The following is a 15,721-nucleotide window of genomic DNA, read 5'->3' as shown; positions in this document are numbered from 1 at the left end:
TCCTCTAATCCTGATACCACGTGCTTCTTTATAAAATCCAGTTTCTAAGACAATTTGCTCAGCATACAGTTTGAATGAGTATGGTGAAAGGTTACAACTCTGGTGCACACCTTTCCTGATTTTAAACCATTCATTATCCCCTTGTTCTTTTCAAATAACTGTCTCTTGGTCTATGTGTATGTTCCTCATGAACACAAGTGCTTGGAATACCAATTATTTACAATGTTATCCATACTTTGTTATCCACACAGTCTGATGCCTTTGCTTAGTAAACAAAGCACAAGTAAACTTCTGGTATACTCTGCTTTCAGTCAAGATCCATGAGATGTCAGCAATGATAGCTCTTATTCCTCTTCTGAATTTAGCCTGAATTTCTGGCAGTTCCCTGTCAAGGTACTGCTGCAATAGTTTTAAAATTATCTTTGGCAAAACATTACTTGCATGTGATATTAATGATATTGAATAATGACTTTCACCTTCTGCTGGATTACCTTTCCTTGGAATGGACACAAATATGGATCTCTTCCAATTGGTTAGCCAGGTAGCTGCCAAGTGAGAGCCTCCAGCGTTACATCAATTTGCTGAAAGATTTCAATTTTTATTCCATCAATTCCTGGAGTCTTGTTTATATTCAATGCCTTCAGTGTAGCTTGGACTTCTTCCTTCAATACCCTCAATTCTTGATTATATGCTACCTCTTAAAATGTTTGAACACTTCCCGATTCTTTTTAGTAAAGTGACTCAGTATTCCTTCCATCTTCTTTTGATATTTTCTGTATCATTCAGTATTTTGCCCATTGTTGTTGTTAAGTGCGCTAGAGTCCATCGCAACTCATAGTGACTCTGTAAAGGGTTTCCAAGGAGCAGCTAGTGGGTTTGAACCACCAACTTTGCAGTTAGCAGCTAAGTGCTTATCCTACAGTGCCACACCAGGACTGAAGTTTTTGCCCATGTTGTTGTTGTTGTTAAATACCTTCGAGTTGGTTCCAACTCATAGTGACCCTGTATAGGAATTTCGACGAGTGGCTGGTGTATTTGAATTGCCAACCTTGCAGTTTAAATCGACCTTATGGTCAAGTGCCTATCCTATAGCATCACCTAAGGATTCCATAGAATCCTTCAATATTGCAAACCGAGGCCTGAATTTTTTTCTTTAGTTCTTTCAGCTTGAGAAATGCTAAACATGTTCTTACCTTTCAGTTTTCTATCACCAGGTCTTAGAACATTTCATTATAACACTTTACTTTGTCTTCACAAGTTGCCCTTTGCAATGTTCTGTTCAACTCCTTTACTTCATCATTTCTTCCAGTCACTTTAGCTTCTCTAGGTTTAAGAGCAAGTTTCAAAGTCTCTTCTGACGCCATTGTGGTCTTTCTTTATTTCCTGTCTTTTTAATAACTTTTTGCTTTCTTCATATATATTCTTGATTTCCCACAACACTTCTGATCTTGGGTCATTAATGTCTAACGTACCAAATCTGTTCATGAGATGATCTCCAAGTTTATTCAGATGGGACATATTTAAGGTAATAGTTTGGCTCTTGTTGATTTGTTTTAATTTGTCTAGCTTCTGCCTTGATTTGCATATGAACAATTGATGGTTCCTCTGCCTGCTGGAACCTGGCCTTGATATGAACTATGACATGGAGCTTCTCCATCATCTCTTGCCCAGAGGCAGTCAATTTTAATCCTTTGAAGTCCATCTGGTGAGTCCATGTATATAAAACTTTTTTGGTTGTTTAAAAAAGGTATTTATAATGAATAAGTTGTTGGTCTTGAAAAATTCTATCATGTGATTTCCAGCATTATTTCTATCACCAAGGCCTTATTTTTAACTACTGATCCTTCATCTTTGTTTTCAACTTTCACATTCCAATCACCAGTGATTACCAATGCATCTTAATTTCATATTGAGAACTGATAGAAGTTGTTAGAAGAAATTGGTATAATCACATGCCATCGTACGTCATGTGATTATAGTTCTGAGAGCTCTGGTAGCGTAGTGATATGAATCGGGCTGCGAACCACAAGGTCATCGGTTCGAAACTACCAGCTGTTCTGTGGTAGAAAGATGAGTCGTTCTGCTCCCGTAAAGATTAACAGCCTCGGAAACCCTGTACAGGGTCGCTATGAGTCGAAACCGACTCCACGGTACTTAACAACAACAACAAGCGTATTCTTAAATTTTGCAAGACCAATGAATTCTTTATTGTAAATATCTTTTAAAAAAAACTTTTATTGTGCATTGAGTGATAGTTTACATTGTTGTTGTTGTTAGGTGCCATCAAGTCGGTACCGACTCATAGCGAACACATGCACAACAGAACTAAACACTGCCTGATCCTGGGCCAATCTCATAATTGTTGCCACACTTGAGCCCATTGATGCTGCCACTTTGGCAATCCATCTCACTGGGAGTCTCCTCTTTTTCTCTGACCCTCCACTTTACCAAACATGATATCCTTCTCCAGTGACTGGTCCCTTCTGACAATATGTCCCAAGTATGAGAGACGAAGTTTGACCATGCTGGCCTCCAAGGAGCACTCTGGTTGCACTTCTTCCAACACAGACCTGTTGGTTCCTTTTGCAGCCCATGGCACTTTCAATATTCTTCTCCAACACCATAACTCAAAAGCACCAATTCTTTTACAGTCTTTCTTATTCACTGTCCAGCTTTCACATGCATATGAGGTTATTGAAAATACCATGGCTTAGGTCAGGCGTATCTTAGCCCTCAAGCTGACATTTTGCTCTTCAACACTTTTAAAAGGTCTTGTACAACAGATTTGCCTAATGTAATATGTCGTTTGATGTCTTGACTGCTGCTTCCATGAGTGTTGATAGTTGATCCAAGAATGAAGTCCTTGACAACTTCAGTCTTTTCTCCGTTGATAAGGATGTTGTTTATTGGTCCAGTGGTGAAGGTTTTTGTTTTCTTTACATTGAGATGCAATCCAAAGGCTGTGCTCTTTGATCTTCATCAGTAAATATTTTAAGTCCTCTTCACTTTCAGCAAACAAGGTTGTATCATCTGCATATCTCAGGCTGTTAATGAGTATTCCTCCAATCCGGATGCCACGTTTTTCTTCATATAACCCAGCTTCTCAGATTAGTTGCTCAGCATACAGGTTGAATAAGTATGGTGAAAGAACACAACCATGTGGCACATCTTTCTTGATTTTCAAGCATTCAGTGTTCCCATGTTCTGTTCAAACAACTGCCTCTTGGTCCAGGTCCAGGTTCCTCATGAGCACAATTAAGTGTTTCAGAGTACTCATACTTCGCAATATTGTCCATAGCTTGTCATGATCCACACAATTGAAAGCCTTTGCATAGTCAATAAAGCACAGATAAACATCTTTCTGTTATTCTCTGTTTTCAGCCAAGGTCCATCAGACATCAGCAATGATATCCCTTGTTCCACAGCCTCTTATGAATCTGGCTGGAACCTCTGGCAGTTCCCTGTCAATGTATGCTTGCAGCCATTTCTGTATTATCTTTAGTATAACTTTACTTGCATGGAATATCAAAGAGATTGTACAATGGTTTCCACATTCCATTGGGTCATGTCTCTTTGGAACGGGCACAAATACGGATCTCTTCCATAGGAGAACATCAATTTAGCACTCATCCTATCATATTTCGTATCATTGCAATGATTACAATCCCCTCCATGCATCACCATTCAACAGTATTTGCTTCTTTTCCATTTTTTAAAAAATATGTACACAAAAACACTCAGGGATATATAATCATTTAAACAACCAAAGGGCACATTCTGAAAGCTTACCTCTTGGTGGCCAGCACTCAGCCTTTCTCTTTCCATGAGTCTGGAGTCCTCTGCTGCTCTATCTCTCCATATCATCATCTCTGCCTCCATCACTGGATACTGTCCCACATTCTGCTCATGTTCTTCTTCCTTGATGGTCCTAGGATCCTCTGTTCCTGGATTGTATGATTGACTACTCCCTCCTTTATGTTACAAAGCTAAGTTTACAGTTGTGATAATTGCAATTTGTCATGATAACAATTATTCACTATTGAATCATAAGAATCCCCGTCTCCTTTCACCAGACCCGTCTAGACAAAATGAAAACTATTCAATGGGGATGCTACCTTCCTCCACATTCTGAAGCTACACTCCCTCTTGAAAACTTGTAAGCCAGCCACATTGTGCCTTTATAGCCCCCCCTCCCCCCATTTTAAGTAGCCAATATCTAAGTTGCCCATCCCTATCAACCCTTTGTACAGAGGGGATATGCTTGATCCTTGATGTGATGACCTATTCCCTTTCGGTTGGTACTTTGAGTTACTACATCTATAAGTATAGGTCACGTTAAGCAAAGTGCAGCAATTTACACTTGTGTCCTTTATCAAAAATCTTCCTCTATTTTAGTTCTGATCATCAAGCCATCAAAGCTAGGTAAAATGTGTACTATCTGCAAGTTTGGGCATTCTTGTGTGTCTTCGCTCACTTCATATCAGCTGGAAGCTTCACTCTCAGTTCTAGCCCTCTGTGGCTAGAGCCTTGTCCATGGGCTTAGGAGTCCTCAGGTCTCACCCACTTTGGACAAACCAGCACTTTCTCTTTTCTCTCTCATCTCCAGGTCAATGGGCGTCTATGAAAGATGGTCAAACTCAGCTCATATCTTCATTGCTGCCTTTCTCCCACTTCCACTATTCAGTAGACCAACGGGGTTGCCAGCAAGCTTACATGCCTGCTCATGTGTTCCCTTTGAGTTTCAGTCTTGGAGGAGGGGTTGTCCTGAAGGGTCTCGATTACTTGCCTTGATGGCTCCCCGGTGAACAACTTGCTTGTTTTTGTAGTAACCAATCAGACTGCCATTTTTGTTTTTTATTTTTCGAAATATCTTCTGTTTCTCTAGCTGCTCCAGGCTGGCCTTTATGTCCTTTCAAATGGGATTGTCCCACCTCAGAAGGTTCTGGATGGGGCTCAGGATTCCACCTTAGGTTCTATACACTACACAGGATCTGCAAGAAGCCTATTTCACTGGGAAGTTCTAGAACCCCTTTTAGATATTAAAATCAGTTATAGGCTGAAGACAGGCTTACAAGTTCTCTGTAATCATGTTTTCCAATATTCCTTTTTATCCCACTCAAGTATCTATTTTACAATAGTAGGCAAGGGAAACCAACATTCAACCCTCTTTTACCCATTCAGACTATGTCTCGATCCCTGTATTACAGAGTCCTGTTGTTCCAAGGTTGAGCATACATCACTATTTCCCTCTGTCTTATTTAGCCCATGCAAACCTACCAAAGTATTCCTGTATCTACTTTGTTTTTCTATCCCCTCCCCTCTTGTGTATTGCCCTCCCTAACACCAGAGCTATGATGTGTCTATCCCCTAACCTGTGATCTAACTTCCCTTCCCTCCCACCCCTGGTAGCCAACAAAGAATTTTCTTTCTTTCTTTCTTTTAGTATGAGTATCTTTTCTTAAGCTTCATATTTTTAGTGTTTCCATGTTCTTGGATTTTCATTTTCTTGGTGTGTTGTGAAGTATTAATTTTCATTGAGGTTATCCTATATTCCATTAACTTTTCCTCCATTTAAAATAATCTAGTTTACCCTGCAATCTACCTGACCTTCTCATCACCTGGATCTCTGTTCCTATATTTTTACCTTCATTCACATTGAAATTTTTTGATCATATACTGACCTCCCAGATCCTCTGAATTCATTCTTGTAGTTCTGTTCTGGACTCTTCTATCTGTCAATCAAGTTCTGGGTGGTGTTGCCACATATGTCAGTCTCTGGTTATTGTATGTTCTTGTTGGTTCTTAGTCCAAAGAACTCCCTTTAGGATGTTTTGAAGTGCTGGGTTGGCTCTGACAAAGTTCCTTGTTGTTGTTAAGTGCCATCGAGTCAATTCCGACACATAGCAACCCTGTATAGGGTTTCCGAGGAGGAGCTGGTGAGCTTGAATCGCTGACCTTACAGTACTTACGGCTTTGCAGTCTGGTGCATTAACCCACAGTGCCACAGCTTCTGTTTATCCTGGAATGTTTTTATTACACTGTCATATTTTATTGACAGCTTTGCTGGGTAGACAATTCTTGGTTGGCAGTTTTTTCTTTCAGGGTTTTATACATGTCTCCCCATTGCCTTCTTGCCTGCATGGTTCCTGCTGAGAGAGCCGAGCTTAATCTTATTTGTTTGCCTTTGTAAGTAACACTTCTCTTTTCCCTAGCTGCTTTCATGATTCTCTCCTTATCTTTGATTTTGGAGAGCTTGATTATGATATGTCTCAGTGATTTTCTTTTGGAGCTTATCCTTCCTGGGGTTCATTGAGCTTCTTGAATGCTTATCTTTTCATTTTTCAGGATGTTAGAGAAATTTTCTTCCAGAATCTCTTCAACTGTCTCCTCTGTGGTCTTCAGTGACACTTCCTGTTCCAGAATTCCAATAATTCTCAAGTTACTAGTCTTCATGTTGTCCCACATGAATTTTAGATTTTCTTCAGATTTTTAAGTCCATTTTTCTGCTTGCTCTTCTATCTTAGCAGTATTGAGACATTTGTCTTCCAGATCACTGGTTCTAGCTTCCATCACTTCAATTCTACTCCTTTACCCTTTCAGTGTATTGTCCATTTCTGATATTTTATTATTAACCTTTTGGACCTCTTTTTGCAGGTTTTGAATTGTTTCCAATGCTATTTCTATATTTGATTGTTCCTATAGCACTCTCCTGACTTTTTCCTTATTTTTCTCAACCCCTATGTGGAGCATTTGGATGCACCTCAGCATCATTCTCCTGAATTCCTTCTCAGACAATTCCAAAGCTTGTCCTCCTTCCTATGGAAATTCTAAGTCTACCTGCAGCTCATTTATTTCAGTTACTCTATCTTGTTTCTGGACATGTGCCGAAATCTTTGACTGTCTGGGGACATTTTCAATAATTAGATGTGTTTGTATTAATTAAATGAATATATGTTGATGTATTATTAAGCTTTCTGATTGCCTCCAGGTATATGTGATCAGGAGATGGGTTTCCCTTTTCACTTTTCTTATTACTGAACTCAGAATAACTGTAGCAGGTTTTGGCTGTCTATCTGGTATATAGTAGCTGGTATTGGCTCTTGCCTAGATGGTGGCATTTTATAGGGTGTGATTGTAGCTTAACTATATGACTGCAGTTGCTCTCTCTTCTTGTGTAACATAGGGAGAGAAAGAGCCCCCACCAACCCACCCAAGGTAAAAGGGGAACCAAAGAACAAAAAAATAGAATCACAACAGCAAAAAAAAAAAAAAAAAAAAAGATTGGATACTACAGCCTATAATTGCAAAAACACAAAACATAGCAAAATACAAGTATGACTTTAATGCTCCTTGCTTAGCTGGCTGGAGCTGTTCTGAGAGACCGTTCTGTTTTAAGCAGTTCCTGCTGACTCTGCCCCCTTCTTAGATTCTGTGCGCTGTGGTCTTTGCTGAGCAGATCCATGAACATGTATATTAGAACCCTCCAGGAGAGGGAGAGTGTCCACTCGCTCAGGTACCCCTTCTAGTCACCAGAGTAGAGGTGCGCAGACTGTGAGAAACCAATGAAAAGGAAAAAAAAAAAAAAAAAAAAAGTTCACACATTTATCTCCAACAATTGGTCAGACCTCTGCAGTGTGAGTGTTCCTCTGACCCTGTTCCTACTCCAGTACATCCAAAATAGCGGCTCCAGCACCCACTGGCAGCTGCAGATCAGAAAACACCGCTTTTCTTGCTTCTATTACAAATCCCGCTAGCAATATGTCTTCTATCCTTCTAAATATTCCTTTATATGTAGTTCAGAGTTCTAGGACTGTTCTCTGAACGTGCTTCATCTGGTATTCTATGTTATTACTGTCAGAGGTCTGTACTCTGCTTCTCCCTAATCTGACAATTATACATATGGACCTCAATGGACAGAATACACAGAAATCAAATTGACTATATCTATAGAAACAGATCTGTTTTGGAAGAAGTGCAGCCAGAGTGCCCTTAGAGGCCAAGATGGCCAAACTTCATCTCTCATACTTTGGACATATTGTCAGGAGAGAACAGTCGCTGGAGAAGGATATCATGCTTGGTAAGGTGGAGGGTCAGAGAAAAAGAGGACAACCCCCAGTGTGGTGGATTGGCAGAATGGCAACAGTGATAGGCTCAAATATAGCAATGGTTGTAAGGTTGGCACAGGGCTGGGCTGCGTTTCGTTCTGTTGTGCATATGGTCGCAATGAGTCTGTACCAACTGGATGGCACATAACACCAACAACAAGCATTTTCTTATGAGGTCAATAAGAGAGAACCGAACGTGAGGTTATATTTGATTAGTCTAAAATGAAAACATAGTTATTGTGTACAAAATTTATAAAATGGTCAATCCATTTATTTCCCTGTCAGTTCCCTTCCACTGTGGTGCTCACATTTTCTTGTTCCTGTCTGATTGGCATCTATGGGTCTTTGCTTTGGACAACTGGTACCCCTGTTTTGTTGATACTCTATACACGTGCCTGTCTTGCTTATTAAGTAATCTATTCTTGAGACAACTATGACAGGAGAACATGACACAGGTTTGGAGAATAGTACATAGCGTCGTTTTATTTGACTGCAATATGCATGGTGTCTGCAAGGGGTAGGAACTGAGGTAAATTGCTAGACCTGCACCATAACAAACAGAAAAACCAAACCAGTTCCCATTAAGTCCGTTCCCACTCATGGTGACCCACTGCGTGCAGAGTAGAAGTGCTCCACAGGATTTTCAATTCTATGACCTTTCAGAAGCAGACAACTAGGTCTTTCTTTTGAGATGCCACTGTGTTGATATTGTTAAGTGCTGTTGAGTAGGTTCCAACTCAGCCACTATTTATAGGATTTCTGAGGATTGATTGATGGGTTTGAACCTGATGGTTAGCCGTCCAGTGCTTACCCTATAGTGTCACCCCAGGATTCCAAGGTGCCTCTGGGTGGATTTAAATTGCCAACCTTTTGGCTAGCAGTCAAATGCACTACCCAGAGACTCTGAGTCATGCCAAGGAAGCATGTAATTTACTCTGGTGGCAGTGGAAGTTATTTTATTATGTAGAAAGAATAATCTAGAAAGAATTTATGAACAGATCTTGAGGAACTAAGGATTTGAAATAGAGAAAATGGTCAGGAAACTGTTTATTAAGAGAAGTGGAAAAATACAAAATATTTAGACAATTTTACATTTAAAGTATTAGTATGTTTAGGAAAAAAATACCACCAATTAAAGTTTTAAAGTAACTAAGACATATCTTGGAGTCCTGGTATGGTACTGTAGAATAAGCACTGGACTGCTAACAGAAAGGTTGGTTGTTCAAACACACCAGTTACTTCTTGGAAACCCTATGCCGGGTCACTACGAATCAGAACTTACTTGACGAACTTAAGACATATCTTTGGCCACTAGGAATTACATGTCATATGAAACCACACTTTAAAATATATTAGTTTACATTTCTACATTAAGGTAACTTTTTTTAAATATTTGTGTTAGTTTACTCTGCAGACAGAAAATGTTCAAAAGAAAGATATCTGACCTTTCATTTCACTTCAATAAATACATTTTGCACATCTCAATGTATTTGCTTCTATAGGAAATACTAGAATAAGTTAAAGATATAATATTTGCTGTTAAAAAATCGTATCTGTGTTACAAACTGTGGCACAGACAATGGAGAATTATTCAGTGATAAATAGGAATGAGCCCTCAAGCTACCAAATGACAGAGGAATCCTAAATGCATATTGCTAAGTGAAATAAGTCAGTTTGTAAAAGCAACATATTTTATAACTATAACTATATATATATATGAAAGTACAAAACTGAGGCAACAAAAAGATCCCACAGCTGTTAAGTGGATTCTGAATCATAGTAAAGTCATAGGCTAGAGTAGAACTGATCCATGGGTTTCTAGGACTGTAAATCTTTATAGGAACAGACAGCTATGTCTTTCTCCCATGGAGTAGCTGGTATGCTTGAATAGCTGCAATGCTTAAGCCACTGTGTTACCTCAGTGGTTGCCAGGGCTCATGGAGAGAGGAGGAGGGATGAAATTGTTAGGAGAGTATATGTGCTATGCTGGTGGGCACATGGCATGGTGTGTTTGTCAAAATACACAGGTCTGTAAGTAAAAAACCACAGCGAGCCTTAATGTAAATTTCGGACTTTAGTTAGTAATACTGCATCAATTTGCTTTATCAGTTGTAGCAAATATACAACAAGAATGTAATATGCTAATAATAGGAGAAACAGTGATGGAGGAGGGAGAATCAATATAAGGGAACTATCTGTACTTGCCATATAGTTTTTCTGCACAATAAACTTAAAGCTGCTCTTGGAATACCTAAAATGGGGCTACAAAGTGTCCAGTGAAGGAGGATTCCTGCAGAGCCTTTGCAATACATAAGACAATAGGTAGAAGCCTGAACCACATCCAGATCGCCAGAGATGGGAAATTCCCTCTTGAAAGGATGAGCAAACTAGCCTGGAGCGGCTAGAAGAACAGAAGATACTTCTTGAAAGAAAGACCTACAGGAAAAATACAAAACAATAGAGGCTGATGGACTGTTACTACAAGAACAAACAATTTACTTGTCCAGGAAACATCAAGGCAAGTGGTCCGGTCCCCTTAATGCAAACCCCCTTCCAAGACTAAGACTCAACGGAAATAAGCGCCCTGATTGGTGACCACACGCATCGCCAATAGGGGGAAGTGGGGTAAAAGCAGCAATGAAGCGGCAAGCTAAGCCCTACAATGTTCGTTGGGCTTCTGTGAACCCAGATGGGGACCTTGTTGGCCAGCAATGTGGGGAGACCTGGGGCAGTGTGGGGAGACCAGAGTCAGTGGTATGGCCACAGAGGACTAGAGTGGAGAGTGAAGCTACCAGCTGATAGGAAGAGAGGGCATATGCACAAGAACACACACACTTGCAGATGGTACCCACGTGACCTGGTCCTGATGAATGGATGATCAGAACTCAACCAGGAGAAGAAAGAAGGGGGAGGGGGGAAGAGTGATCTGAGACAATTTGATGAACTTGATCTACACCTATGGATGCAGTAACCCAAAAGAGGGAACAAACCCTCACAGCAAGAAACATTCACACCCACACACAGAGTAGACAGAGATGGGCAACTTGGACATTGGATACCCAAATGCGGGGGAGGGACCACAAAGACAAGAAGTGACAGGCTTACAAGCTTTCAAGAGGGAACCTAGAGCTAGGGGGCATGGAGGAAGGCAGAATCTCCAGTGAGTAATATCCAATCTGTCTAGGCGGAGCTGATGAAATAAAATGCAGAAGGGTCACTTGTGATACAGTAGTGATTGATACAATAGTGAATTATCAGGACTGATTGTGAGGGTTGGAAATGTAAAGGTAGACGTTTGGTAGCAAGGGAGGGAGTTATTAACTCTCCAGTCTAGGAGCGGAGGTCTCTGGGACCATCAAGGGAGAAGAGCCGAGAGCAGGACCCTACCCAGAGAAGCAGCGAGGCCCGAGATGGAGGCAGAGACGATGACATGGAGTGATGAAGCGGACGGGGACTTTGGATCCAGAGAGGGAGAGGGACTGGGTCCTGAAGAATGGGGGGTGGGGGGAGTGTAGGGGGTGTTTATAGGGTATACCCTTTGGTCAGTTGATGATGCATGGAGGGGATTGGAACCATGGCAATGAGACGATATATGATGGAATGAATGTAAAACTAAAGTTCTCTCATGTAAAATATCATATAATTCACAATAAAACATGAAAAAAAAGTTTATTTAAGTCAAATTGACAATAGCAACTCAAAAGGTGAGAAAAGAAACTTAGGGGACCATGTGTTCATATTAACGGTGCAGGAATCATTAGGGAAAGGAGGATGAGACTGGTTACATACTTAAATAATGTAGTCAATATCACTGACATGTGGAAATTGTTAAATTGGTATGTGGTTCACCATGTACATTTCCAGCAATACCAAAAATAAATTATTTTTAAAGTTTATTTGAAAAATGTTTAGATTAAAAATCACATTCTTTAAAAAGAGGCAAGGTAAACAATTCATCTCTAATCTTTTGAGTTGCTGTTGTCAATGATACACAATGGAAATACAATAGAAAGCCAACTAATTGGAGATCAAAGTTGAAAATTTAAAATATCTTAACAGTGTGGCAGCATAGAGAGATTGAAAAAGAATAAAATGTGGTCTAAAATGATCTGCCTCCTGCCTTAGTCCCAACAACAGCTGGCAGGGTTAGCTCAAGTTTCTAAGCTTCAACTGCCTCATCTGTACAATGGAGCTAAAGTATGTGGCCTGTGGAGTAATGTTGTTCCAATCTTGTGCTTAAACAGTTCCGTGTTTAGACCTCAATAGAAAACTTTACCTTTATCTCTAAAGTTTCATCTTGGTAGCAACTTTCAAATATATGAAGGGTTATGCATTGGTGGAGGGATTAGACATGGTCCGCGAGGCCCTGAGACTGGAACCAAGATGGATATGGGTAACAGAAAGATAAAGGGTCAATATGAAAAAGCAATTTTCTAATATCCAGAAGAAAAATAACATGCACGATCTGTGTCAGGAGAGGGTGGGTTTCATGTCATTTAAGATGTTCAGTTAAAGGCTGAAGGTGACAGGGATGGGACATAGTGGAGAAAATTCAAGCATCAGAGGACATCATTTACAAACATAAATGCACTAAATAGGCTCTAATCAACTTGCAATGGGAACCCATAGGAAGATAATGGCCTTCTGGTTGAGGATTAATGAGGTTTCAATTAAAGAGGCTTTCACTGCCGTGAGCTGACGTCGTATCTAACAATTTTTTTTTCTTAGTGCTTTCTGAGATAATTCTATTTTTAGTAATTCCTAAACTATATTTATTTTTCTTTGTGTAACTATAAAGCCTCCTTTCTGAAGGAAGTTATTTCAGTGAGTAAGTATTTAACATTTACGTGGCAAAGGAAACTCTCTTTATAAACTTGCTTTATTTATCTGTTGTTTTTTTTTTTTAATTTGGGGGATAATATTAAGGGATGCATATTTTATTTACAAGTGAAGACTGTCTTGTGTAGTCTAATTTGGGATGAGGAAAGCAATAGGAATAAATCGTTTCTGGCTCCATAGTGATGAAGAAAGGAGTCCGTGCAATGTTTCTTTATACAATAATTTCGTTATTAAAAAAAAATATATATATATATATATAACACATGATTTCTTCATGTAGCATAAGTGAAAGAATTAAAAATAAAAATGACTTTTCAAAATTTTATTCTATCTGATCAAAGGTGACTAGGATGTCACTTTCATTTAGGTGACAGCTCCTGATCCTTGAGCAAAAGACTTCATACTCATCCAGAGTATCTGCTCAAGGAATGGAAAGACCTCCATCCTTAAGAGCCTGGGCTTTCAGCTTGTCAGCTTCTAACTTGGTCTGCTGTTTCACCCTTTGTTCTTCGGGGATTTCTTCAATGGACACTTGCTGGAGGGCTGTGTCACTTTCCTTTTCCAAGTCCAGATTGATCAATGCTTCTTTAAAAGCCTAGAAGCATCTTTCCATCTCAAAGAAGGACCAAATGCTTTTTGTTGATATCTTTGATGAGGCAGGCTGTGCCAGATATACAGTTCATTTTGAGCTGAGTTGAGAGCACAATGTATGGTGGCTGCAGGTCCAACACCTCCTGCCTGCTACCAAAGTCAGCACCTTGGCAGGACCGGGACAGGAACCTGTACTGGTACCACACTCTTGCCCTGGCTTTCTGAGATAACTTTTAATGCTAAGCATTCATACAATATAATAATACTAAAAAGTAAAAATACAGTTTTATTCACAACATATATGAGGGTAAATAAAAAGAGGAAGACCCTCAACAAGATGGAATAACCAGGATGGCAACAGTAGTGAGGTTGGCCCAGGATCGGGCAGTGTGTATGGGTTGGTACCGACTCTATGGCACCTAACAACAAGAAAAGAACTATAGCAACTACAGAAAGCTTTATTAAATAAAAATATCACAAGGTGAAACTATTGTTTCTCAACATGTCCTACATCTAGGCCAATATACTTCTGAAGGCAGTATTTCCATCTCTTTAACCCTTCCTCAAAGGAGTTCTAGTGGCTTAGTGGTTACAAGTCAGGTTACTAACCTCAAGCTTAGCGGTTTGAAACTACCAGCAGTTCTGCAGGAGAAAGATGAGGCTTTCTGATCCCGTAACAATTTGTTGTTGTTGTTGTTATGTACCATGGAGTCGGTTCCGACTCATAGCGACCCTGCCCTGTACAGGGTTTCCGAGGCTGTAAATCTTTACGGGAGCAGAAGGCCTCATCTTTCTCCCGCGGAACAACTGGTAGTTTCGAACTGCTGACCTTGTGGTTCACAGTCCAATTCATAACCACTATGCTACCAGAGCTCCTATTTGGAAACTCTATACAGGGTTACTATGGGTTGGAACTGACTCGACAGCACTTAACAACAACCCTTCCTCAAAGAAATCTGTGCTTTTCAATTTACACCAAGTCAAAACAGCAGATTTAGCAACCTTGAGGGACTCAGATCAGGCCTCTTTGAAATATTATTTGAGTTTGAGGAACAAAAAGAAATCTAAACAAGTTCAGGGCTGAGGTTGGATAGGGGAAGGCTTCGCAATGAAATCTTTATAGGCCAGTCTTTGCTACACTTGAAGAATGAGCAGGTGCATTTACATGATGGAAAATATTCCTCAAGACAACTTTTCCTGGCCTGTTTCTCACCAATGCAGTTTTCAATTTTCTTAAAACTTCTACATAATAATTCCCCATGATCATACTATGTCCTTCAAGAAAACCTATCAAGGTTGTTGTTTGTGGTGAAGTGCCTATCAAGATTATCCCTTTGAAATCCCAAAACACAGTCTGTATAACCTTATGAGCTGATCACTCTTTGCCTTGAATTTAACTGACCCAGCAGATCCCATTGTTGTTGATTGGACCTTTAAAAAAAATTTTTTTTAATCATCCTAATGAAAGTAAACAAGTATGTTACTGAAAACACTTGTCTGCAGTCATCCACTGATCACAGAGACAGGTATAAGCATGGTTTGTTTGGAATAAACCCATGTATGTATGCAGTGGAAACTTAATAGCAATGCTTTCTTCTTAACCTCATATGTACACACAATTTTGTAGCACTGTCAAATTTTAACTATCCAATACTATTTAAAAAGACTAATCTATAGGGAAAATTAAGTAGGCCTGTAATTTTTAAATACATTTGTTGTTGGTGGTGGTTGGTGACATGCAGTTAGTTCTGATTCATAGTGACCCTTTGTACAACAGAATGAAACAATGCCTGGTACTGCACCAGCCTTACAATGGTTTATATGTCTGAGCCCATTAAGGTAGTCACTGGGTCAATCTCTATGTTCTTAAACTCTTCCTCTTTTTACTGACTCTCTACCAAGCATGATGTCCTTCTCCACGGAGTGGTTCCTTCTAGTGATATATCCAAAGTCTGTGAGAAGTCTGGCTGTAATTCTTTCAACCATAGATCTGTACTTCTGGCAGTCCAAGGCATATTTAATATTCTTAGACAACAATTCTTCCGTCTTCCTTGTTCAAGGAACAAGGTCATCAGGTCAAGCTCACTAGAGTCTTCTCAGAAACCCTAAGCAGGGTCACTATGAGTCCAAACCCACTCGACCACATTTAACAGCAACATACTATAAAATTGACTTAAATCAGTATT

The sequence above is a fragment of the Chrysochloris asiatica genome, unplaced genomic scaffold, assembly GCF_000296735.1.
Source record: "Chrysochloris asiatica unplaced genomic scaffold, ChrAsi1.0 scaffold00236, whole genome shotgun sequence".
NCBI classification, from domain to species: Eukaryota; Metazoa; Chordata; class Mammalia; order Afrosoricida; family Chrysochloridae; genus Chrysochloris; species Chrysochloris asiatica.
The sequence above is the reverse complement of the archived record's forward strand: the minus strand, read 5'-3'. Positions refer to the sequence as shown.